We start from the raw sequence: 9,120 nt of genomic DNA on the forward strand, positions 1-9,120 counted from the left end.
TCTTTACTGCAGGCCTATTGGTGACAAATTTGCTCAGTCGTCTGAAAATGTCTTTGTGTCATCTTCTTTCTTGAATGATGTGTTTGCTAGATATAGAATTCTAGGTTGGCAGTTATTTTCATCTAAATTGACAATCTCTTACTTTACGTATATGTGTAACATTTTCTTTATCTATTCATCCATTATGGGCACTTAGATTGTTTCCATATCTTGGCTATTGTGAATAATGCTGCAATGAACATAGCAGTGCAGATATCTCTTCAAGATACTGATTTTGTTTCCTTCGGATATATACCTAGAAGTGGTTGCTGGATCATACGGTAGTTCTATTTTTAATTTTTTGAGAATCTGCCATACTTTTTTCCATAATGGCTGCACAAATTTACATTACTGCCAAGAATGTACAAGGATTCCCTTTTCTCTACATTTTTGCCAACACTTGTTATCTTTTGTCTTTTTGATAACAGCCATTCTAACAGGTGTGAGGTGATATTTCATTGTGGCTTTGATTTGCATTTCCCTGATGATTTGTGATGTTGGTCACCTTTTCATGAATCTGTTGGCTATTTATATGTCTTCTTTGGGAAAAAAAATGCCTATTCAGGTTTTTGCCCATTTTTAAGTTGGGTTATTGGCTGTTTTGCTATTGAGTTGTATGAGTTTCTTATGTGTATTGGATGTCAACCCCTTATCAGATATGTGGTTTGCAAATATTTTCTCCTATTCCATAGATAACAACATTTTGCTGATTGTATCCTTTTCTGTACAGAAGCTTTTCAGTTTTATTTAGTCTCACTTGTTCATATTTGCTCTTGTTTGCCTGTGCTTTTGGTGTCATTTCGAAAAAAAAATCATTGCTAAGACCAATGTCAAAGAACTTTTCCCTATGTTTTCTTCTAGGAGTTTTATGGTTTCAGGTCTTACATTTAAATCTTTAATCCATTTTGAGTTAATATTTGTGTATGGTGTAAGATAAAGCTCCAATTTCATTCTTTTGCACGTGGATATTCAGTTTTCCCAGCACCATTTATTGAAGAGATTATCCGTTGCTCATTGTGTGATGATTTCTTTCAGCTTTTGTAAATTTGAAAAAGTCTTTATTTCCCTTTATTTTTGAAAGACATTTTTACTTGGTATAGAATTCTAGGTTGAGTTTTTTTGTTTGTTTTAATACTCTAAAGATGTTTCTTTCTTTTTTTTTAAGATTTTATTGGGGAATTGGGGTAGGGGAAGAGCGTTGAGGAATCGGGGAAGGGGAACAGACAAGTTGCTGTCCTTTTGTTCTTCAGTCTAGTTGTGGAGGACATCGTTTCACTGGCCCATTTTGGTATTGTGATCATTGCGCTCTTCCCATGTGAGGCAGTTGCTCGCTGGCCATTGGACGGCTGCTCACAGTGGCTCATGGCAGCTCATACTGACTGCTGGCCGCTCACGTTGCCTGCCAGTCTCTCACAGTAGCTCACGGCAGCCCATGGCAGCAGCCTATGCCATCACCGGCGACACACAGCAGCCCAGCTCCAGGTCGAGCTATTGTTCACCATCTTAGCTGTAGAGGGCGTGGCATCACTGGCCCTCATGTGGGATCTGAACCGGGGCCCTGCTGCTCAGAGCTGGCATCCCAAGCCAATTCTTAACCAACGCGCCACTCGGCTGGCCCTCTGAAGATGTTTCTTAACTGTCTTCTTCCTTGCATTGTTCCAAAGAGAAATATGCTGTCCCTCTGTTATGCAATGTGGTTTTTTATTGTCTGGCTTGCTTTTAGGACTTTCTCTTGATCACTGGTTTTGAGCAATATGATTATGATGTGACTTGGTATAGTTTTTTTCTTTTTGTGTGTGTGTGCTTGGGATTCATTGAGTTTCTTGGATCTGTAAGTTTATAGTTTTCATCATATTTGGAAAAATTTTGGCTATTATTAATCTGCTATTAATACTATTCAGTTCAATTTCATCTCAGACATTGCAGTTTTCATCCCTTGAAGCTTGATTTGGATCTTTTAAAAAAGTGTCTTCCATGTCTTCCATTTTTGAGTATATGAAATACTGTTATTACTCTTTTAATGTTCTTGTTTACTCTTCTAACATTTATGTCATTTTGGGATTGGTTTGATTGATTGATTTCCCTCCCTCATTTTGTGTTGTATTTTCCTGCTTCTTTGCATGCTCAGTAATTTTTAATTAGATACCAGACATTGTGAATTTTTACCTTGTCAAGTGCTGGATAATTTTGTATTCCTATAAACATTCTTGAGCTTTATTCTGTGACACAGTTAAGCTACTTGGAAAACAATTTGATCCTTTCAGGTTTTGCTTTTAAGATTTGTTAGACAGGACCAGAACAATGTTTAGTCTAGGGCTAATTATGTCCACAACTGACCCAAGATTCTTCTGAGTACTCTGCCAAATTCCCTGTGAATTTTGAGGTTGTCCAGTCTGGTTAGTGGGAACAGGCAGTATTCTTGGCCCTGTGTAAGCTCTGAGTACTGTTCCCTCTAATCTCTTCATTAGGTTCTTTCCCTGGCTTTGGGCAGTTTCCTAATGTGCTTGTGCTGATTAGCACTCTGCTGAATACTCCAGAGGGATCTTCTGCAGATAGCTGGAGTTCTCTCTTTGCAGTTCTCTCCTCTGTGGATCTCATTCCTGCAGATTCTAGCTATTTTCATCTCCCCAGAATTTTAGCTCTGTCTCCTCAATTTGGGGAGGTTACCAGTCTATGCCTGAGTTCCCCTTTCCCTGTTACCTTGAAATCCAAGGCAGTAATGTGGGGTGATCCTGGACTCACCTTGTTTGTTTCCCATCTTTCCCCATCACTGTCATTTGTTGCTTAATGTCCAGGGTCTTATAACCTAATGTTTCATATATTTTTTTCTTCTTTAGGTTGTTTCAGATGGGAGGGTAAATTTGATTCTCTGACTCCATCTTGGCCAGAATCCTCCTAATAATTTTGTTGGAATGTTTGACATTGTGTGTGAAAAATTATAGAGATAATTTGATTCTCTGTAAAGCATTATTTTCCTATAGAATAGTTTTACTTTAGCTTCAGGCTGGCAGCTGAAAGAGAGGCAGTTCTTCTTAATATAACCAGGGATTAAACTGATTTGAAGCTGGGTGTAAGTCTTTTTGAGGGCTTATTCATTTCTAATTCATCCTTATTCCTAATATATGGCCCTTCTGAGATTCCAGTTGAAAACATGGAGTGCTTACCAGGGCCGCTTTTCCTTCATGGACCCTCAACTTTTAATTTTCCCTCTATCCCTTTGAGACTATTGGAAGCACTGCTCAAATCAGTCTATGAGTCATTGCTTCTGCTAAGCTTCTCAGCCTTTCAGCTGTTTTTTTTCTTTTCTTTCTTTCTTCCTTTTTTTTTAAGAATCTGTAAACGCCTTGAAGGGAAAAGAAGCCAGAAATGAATGTTGGTCTCATCTTTGTGTGTTTCTTGTCTTTTTTTCTTGGCTCTCAAAGTCCTCATTAAATTGGCTCTGATACCTTCAAATAGATTTTTAAAAATATCTTACTTAGTTTTTCTGGTTGTACTTGGTGAGAGAGTCGGTATACAACAAATTAGTCTACTATTGCCAGAAATAGAAAATCTACCTTTCATTTTTTTTGTTAGTTACTTTATTTTACTTCATCAAGGTGTTTGAAATTTACATTCTGTTTATAATAATAATTTTCAGTTGTTTATTGTTATTTCTAAATTTATATAGATACAATGTTCATCACCAGTCATTTCACCATTGCAGTGCCATTTTTTGAGTTCTTTATTTTAATTCAACATTTGGTTGGTTGGATTTTACTCTTAAACATTTTTCACTAGAAGGCCGGCCGAGTGGTGTGTTGGTTAAGAGTTGGCTTGGGACACCAGCTCTGAGCAGCAGGGCCCTGGTTCGGATCCCACATGAGGGCCAGTGATGCTGCGCCATCTACAGCTAAGATGGTGAACAGCAGCTCAACCTGGAGCTGGGCTGCCGTGAGTCACAGGCGACGGTGCGTAGGCTGCAGCCCCTGATGCAGTGGGCTCCCGTAAGCTCCGTGAGTGGCTGGCAGCCGGTGTGAGCTACCTTGAGCCACTGTGAGCGGCCGTCCAAGGCTGGCGAGTGACTGCTTCACCCGGGAAGAGTGCAGTGATAATACCAACATGGGCCAGTGAAGCGACGTCCTCCACAACTAGACTGAAGAACAAAAGGACAGAAACTTGTCTGTTTTCCTTCCCCGATTCCTCAATGCTGTTCCCCTCCCCCAATTCCCCAATAAAATCTTTAAAAATTTTTTTTTGTTTTCACTAGAGCCTCCTTCCCCTGTTTCAGCTGGCTTGATTTCTCTCCAGGTCTATTTGTGCAGCTGCTCTCCCGAAATTATTTCTACTTATTATTTTCTTGGTTATATTTACTGTTTCTTTAATGGTATGTCTTTCTCTTTCTAGGCTTACACAGTCACATGCTGGAACACATCCTCTAAATTCCTGAAAAGGGTTTGGGAAGGTAAACTTTGAGTCGCTGCATGTCTGAATATGTCTTTATTCTGTTCTCTCTCTTGATAGTTGAAGCTGTATTATTTCCTTTCTTATTGCATTTAGAAGCAGTAATGAGAATTCTGAGAAAAATATTATTCTAGTTCTTTTGAAGGTAATATGTTTTTCCTCTTTGGGAATTTTAAGGATTTTTTTCTTTATTCTTGGTGTTCTCATATTTCACCATAATAGGTTCAGATAAAAATTTTATATTTATCCTACTTGGCATTTGGCTCTTTAAATATGAAAACTGTATCTTTTTTTCACCTCTGGGGAATTTTTCTCTCTTCTATTTTATTTTACTCTCCCCTCTGTTCTCTTTAGCTACTCTGGAACTTTCATTAGATTCAATACTGATACTTCTGGACCTGTCCTTGTTCTCTAAACTTTCTTTCACATTTTTAGCTATTTTGTTTCACTTGTTCCCCTTTTGCACTGTGTTCTAAGAAAATCACTCAGAAAAACTTGTTCTTCAGTTAGAGAGTTTTTTGATATTAAAATTTTTATTTTCCAATTTTTCCTTTGTTTCTTAACAGCCAATTCTTGTTTTATAAATGTGATAGCCTCTCTAATCTTTCTCCACATATTAATAATTAATTTTAAGTCATTTTCTGTGTGCTACATCTACTCTTAGTAATTTTAATTTAAGTCAGGGCCTTATGTGATCCAGTTACTGCAAGGCATCCATCCAAAGAAATCTAGGTCAGCAGCCAACATTCATGACGAGTAATTTACAGCTTTACTTGGTCTCTTGAGAAAAACCAAAGAGGAAATTCATTTTTAATGCCTAACTAACATCTTAAATATTTCTTCCCTCCACTGTTGCTTCTCCAATACACTTTACACTGCTAGTAATAGATCTCTGACAGTCTCTCCCACTATCATTTTCCAACCCTCTCAAATTCTCTCTACTATCTAGTCCGTACAGCTTTTTCTTTGTACCTCCTCTTTGCTCTTCTTCTTCCAACTTGAAATCTGTATGTTCTTTACATTAAAAAAAATCTCCTGTGTATTACCTATGGTTTTTCCACAACAAAGGAAAACCCAAGACCTGTAACATGAAGAAGAATCTTTCTCCCTTAGAAACTGAACATAGTGAGGGAAGATTGTGAATACTCATACTGTAAAAATTTTGTCCCTGTTACACTTTTCCCAAAGAAGTGTTTGCAGATTTCTGTAAAGAGAATCCTGGTATTTAATAGTGGCACCCAGAGACTACTTCTCCTCCAGTTCAATCTCCATCTTTCTCCTGCTGGTGTGAGTTGCATTACATTTTTGGCATCCTGGAGGCCATGCCAGGCTGAGCCATGAGTTCATCATGATTCCTTCATACAAATCTTAGAGCCAGGGAGTGGCACACTCCACAGTTTCTGCCCTATGTAATATGAAAATGAAGCTTCTGGCCCTTCTAACCTCACTGTCTTCTTCCCCAGGAGATGTCTCCTGTCATAGTTGTTCCAGTGTGAAGAAGTAAGTAGTGCCCTTTGTCCCTTATGACCAACATGTGCTAATAAATTGGGTCTATGAATTGCAGCCATTGTCCATTCTCCTATTCTCTGTAGAGCTATGAGGCAGCTCTCAAAAACAAACAAACAATTTGGTCACCTGGGTCTGTGAACAGCCCTACCATAAGAGTCACTTAACTGATGCTCTGTTTTTGTGGTTTCCACTCTTGTCGCATTTCATTGGTGTCTCTAATCACAGATCAAAGTCTTTTGATCTGATAACTTAAGAGGTACTTCTCACTAATTGGTCATGTTTCTGGTAGCAAGTATTCCTCATCAGTGATTTCAAAGCCTATATTGTGGCCCGGCTAACAGAGGCTGCTAAGTCCCAGTGAGCTGATGGTACCGGTGAAGCCTAGGAGGGCCTTGAGTGAATGCAGGCATATTGGTTAGAAGACCTTTGTCTCCAACCAGGAACAATTTTAATTTCTTAAACAACTGGACATCTCTGGAGGTTATGTTTTAAATGACATCTGATTCACAACTTCCGACTTTCTCAATTTGGTAGACTTACATAATGCTGCATATGTTTGGTTTTCTCTCTGATATCTACAGTTCTGATAGCATAGCCTTCCCCAAATTTGCCTTCTGACTGCAGACTTCACAAGATCTCTCTTTGGGGCTCTCAGGGGTGAATGTCAGATCTATCACGGCTTAGGTCTGGGCAACTCCTCTTTAATATCATTGCTCCAATAGTCTAACATTCATGGTGAAAATGTTCTGTTTTTTTGTTCAGGTTTAACACAAAAGCTTTAAACTGAAGTCCAACTTAATATCATACTTTAAAACCCAAAGATGGCTTATAGCACCCAACAATGTAGGCTAGGCCCTATGTACCCTGCTTTGCTGGGGAAGGGACAGGACAGTCAATAACTACCCCATGCCTGACCTCTTCCTCTCTGTCTTCCACTGGGGAGAAAGCAAAGTTTTATGAGTGATTGGAGAGGTCAAAGATGTAGCATACCCATACTGTCAGCCAAGCAAACATACAAAATTGGTTCTTCATAATCTAAGCCATATGGAGTCTAAAGAAGAACTTGGCAGGTTGTCCTTGTCCATTTGACTCATCTTGTGCCTCTGTGTCCAGTCCTTCTGCTAGTAAGTAGAGAGCAACCTCCTTGAACCATTTCCAACATCTTCGCCCCTTCTCCATATCCCTTGGTCTTTTTATTACCTTTGTCATGGGCTGTCAGTTATACTGTACTCTGTCCAGTTCCCCTCTTGGATGGGGAGGAGAAAGCTTTAGGTCCTGAAGGCGGAAGTGGACAGTGCAAGAGTTCATTGTGGTGCTGTGACCCTTGGGAGAAATAGTCACAAAGCAATCAGACCATCCTGTGGAGGATAACTTCCTGTTGGTGTATGGGTATATTTTGAGCCTAACTGTGCTGAAAGAGGTCATCTCTCCTTTTCAGTTTTTAATCACATTTTTAAAAAAGCCTCCTCCTGTTACCTCAGCCTTGTGATGTTTCAGACTCCTTAAGATGGAGTAGAAAGGAACCCCCCCCCCCACACACACACCTATCCCTCCATAAATACCAACCCTGATATTTCTTGTGTTGGTTAAGCTTGGTGCCTGTCTTTCATGGCAATGGATTTCCTCAGATATTCTGTGATTTTTGCGTGCTCATGTTTGTGATTGAAACTTCCTGCTTGTACGGCTGTGATGCTGGCTCTGATTATGGAGCTTGTTTTGAGGATTATGGGGCTTGGAATGGAGTGGGGGCTGTTTGGCTGCCTCTATCTCTGCTGGGGATTGCTGGTTTCCTGGGGCAGTTTTAGGCAGAGAGTACATGTTGCTGCTATCTGCTGCTCAGCACAAGCTCCTGGAGAACATAGGATGTGATGAAGGAGAGGGCAGGAGAGAGGGAGAGAGGGGGAAAGGGAGAGGGAGAAGGAAAGAGAGAAGGAGAGAAAGAGGGAGAGAGAGAGAACATTCCAAATGTAGTCTTCAAATTAACCACCCAGAAGATTGTTCAGCCCCATGGGAATGTCCGTTCTGATCCATTAATAAGTCACATGCTATAGGTTAAAAACCACTGCGAGATGACCCTTAATATTTATAATAACCCAGAGATGTTTAACCGTGTGAACTAAGGTTTAAAAGTTGATGGAACAGCCATTTTACTGGAAGTGCAGTAATATTTTGTTAGGCACAAATGGCCATGTGAATTTGTCACTGGTGATACTAACTTGAGGTGCTCTTAGTTTAAAAAGACTGCTCTCTTGGTAATAAATACTCAGATCCTGGCTTACATGAAAAAACTTTACACTCTGCTACGACATAATTTGCTACCACACATGTCAAAATTTACAACAAAATTTTAAAAAGAAAATCACAGAAATCACTTAGAATTGTAGCAGAATTATATTATTTTTCTTTGAAAATGGCATATCTGAAAATTCCCTACTGATAAGAATATTGCGTTGGCTGCTTAAATCCCTTTATTCTCAGGGTAGGCTGTGTCAGATGGTGCTGTTCTCAAGGGAATGGGTACTGGCTCATAGGAAGGGGTGCCATCCACTGGACTTACTAATATTCTCTCTAAAAACACCAGAAATTCTCTTTCAGGACTCTTGGACACTATTTCTACCATTGCCGGGTCACTGCCTCTGTTGCTTCCACTTCACTGGCCCCATTTAAACACAACATAAACAGAACCCAGAGCACCCACAGGGCTGTGGTAGAAGCTTCTGAACTGGATCCCAATGATGCTCATCTCTCCTTGAGTGTGTGCTGCAGTAGTCACTTGCTTCTAGTTGAAGAGAATATGGTAAAAGCGATGGAATGTCTCTTCTGCGATTAGGTTACAAAAGATTGTGCCTCCGCTTTAGTCACAAACTGTCTCTCTCTGATGCCTCTTGCTTGCTTGTTCTGATGAAGCCAGCGGCCATGCTGTAGCTACACCATGGACAGGTCCACATGGCAAGGAACTGAGGGCAGCCTCTGGCCAGCAACCAGCGAGAAACCAAGACCCTTGTTGAAGCTGAGGCCCTCAGTCCCACAGCTTGTGAGAGACCCAGTCCTGTCAACAACCTCGTGAGCCAGCTTGGAAGCAGGCCCTTCCCCCGTGGAGTCTTCAGATGAAACTGCAGCCCCAGTTGACAC

This window comes from Hipposideros armiger, unplaced genomic scaffold (genome assembly GCF_001890085.2).
Source record: "Hipposideros armiger isolate ML-2016 unplaced genomic scaffold, ASM189008v1 scaffold_682, whole genome shotgun sequence".
NCBI lineage: Eukaryota > Metazoa > Chordata > Mammalia > Chiroptera > Hipposideridae > Hipposideros > Hipposideros armiger.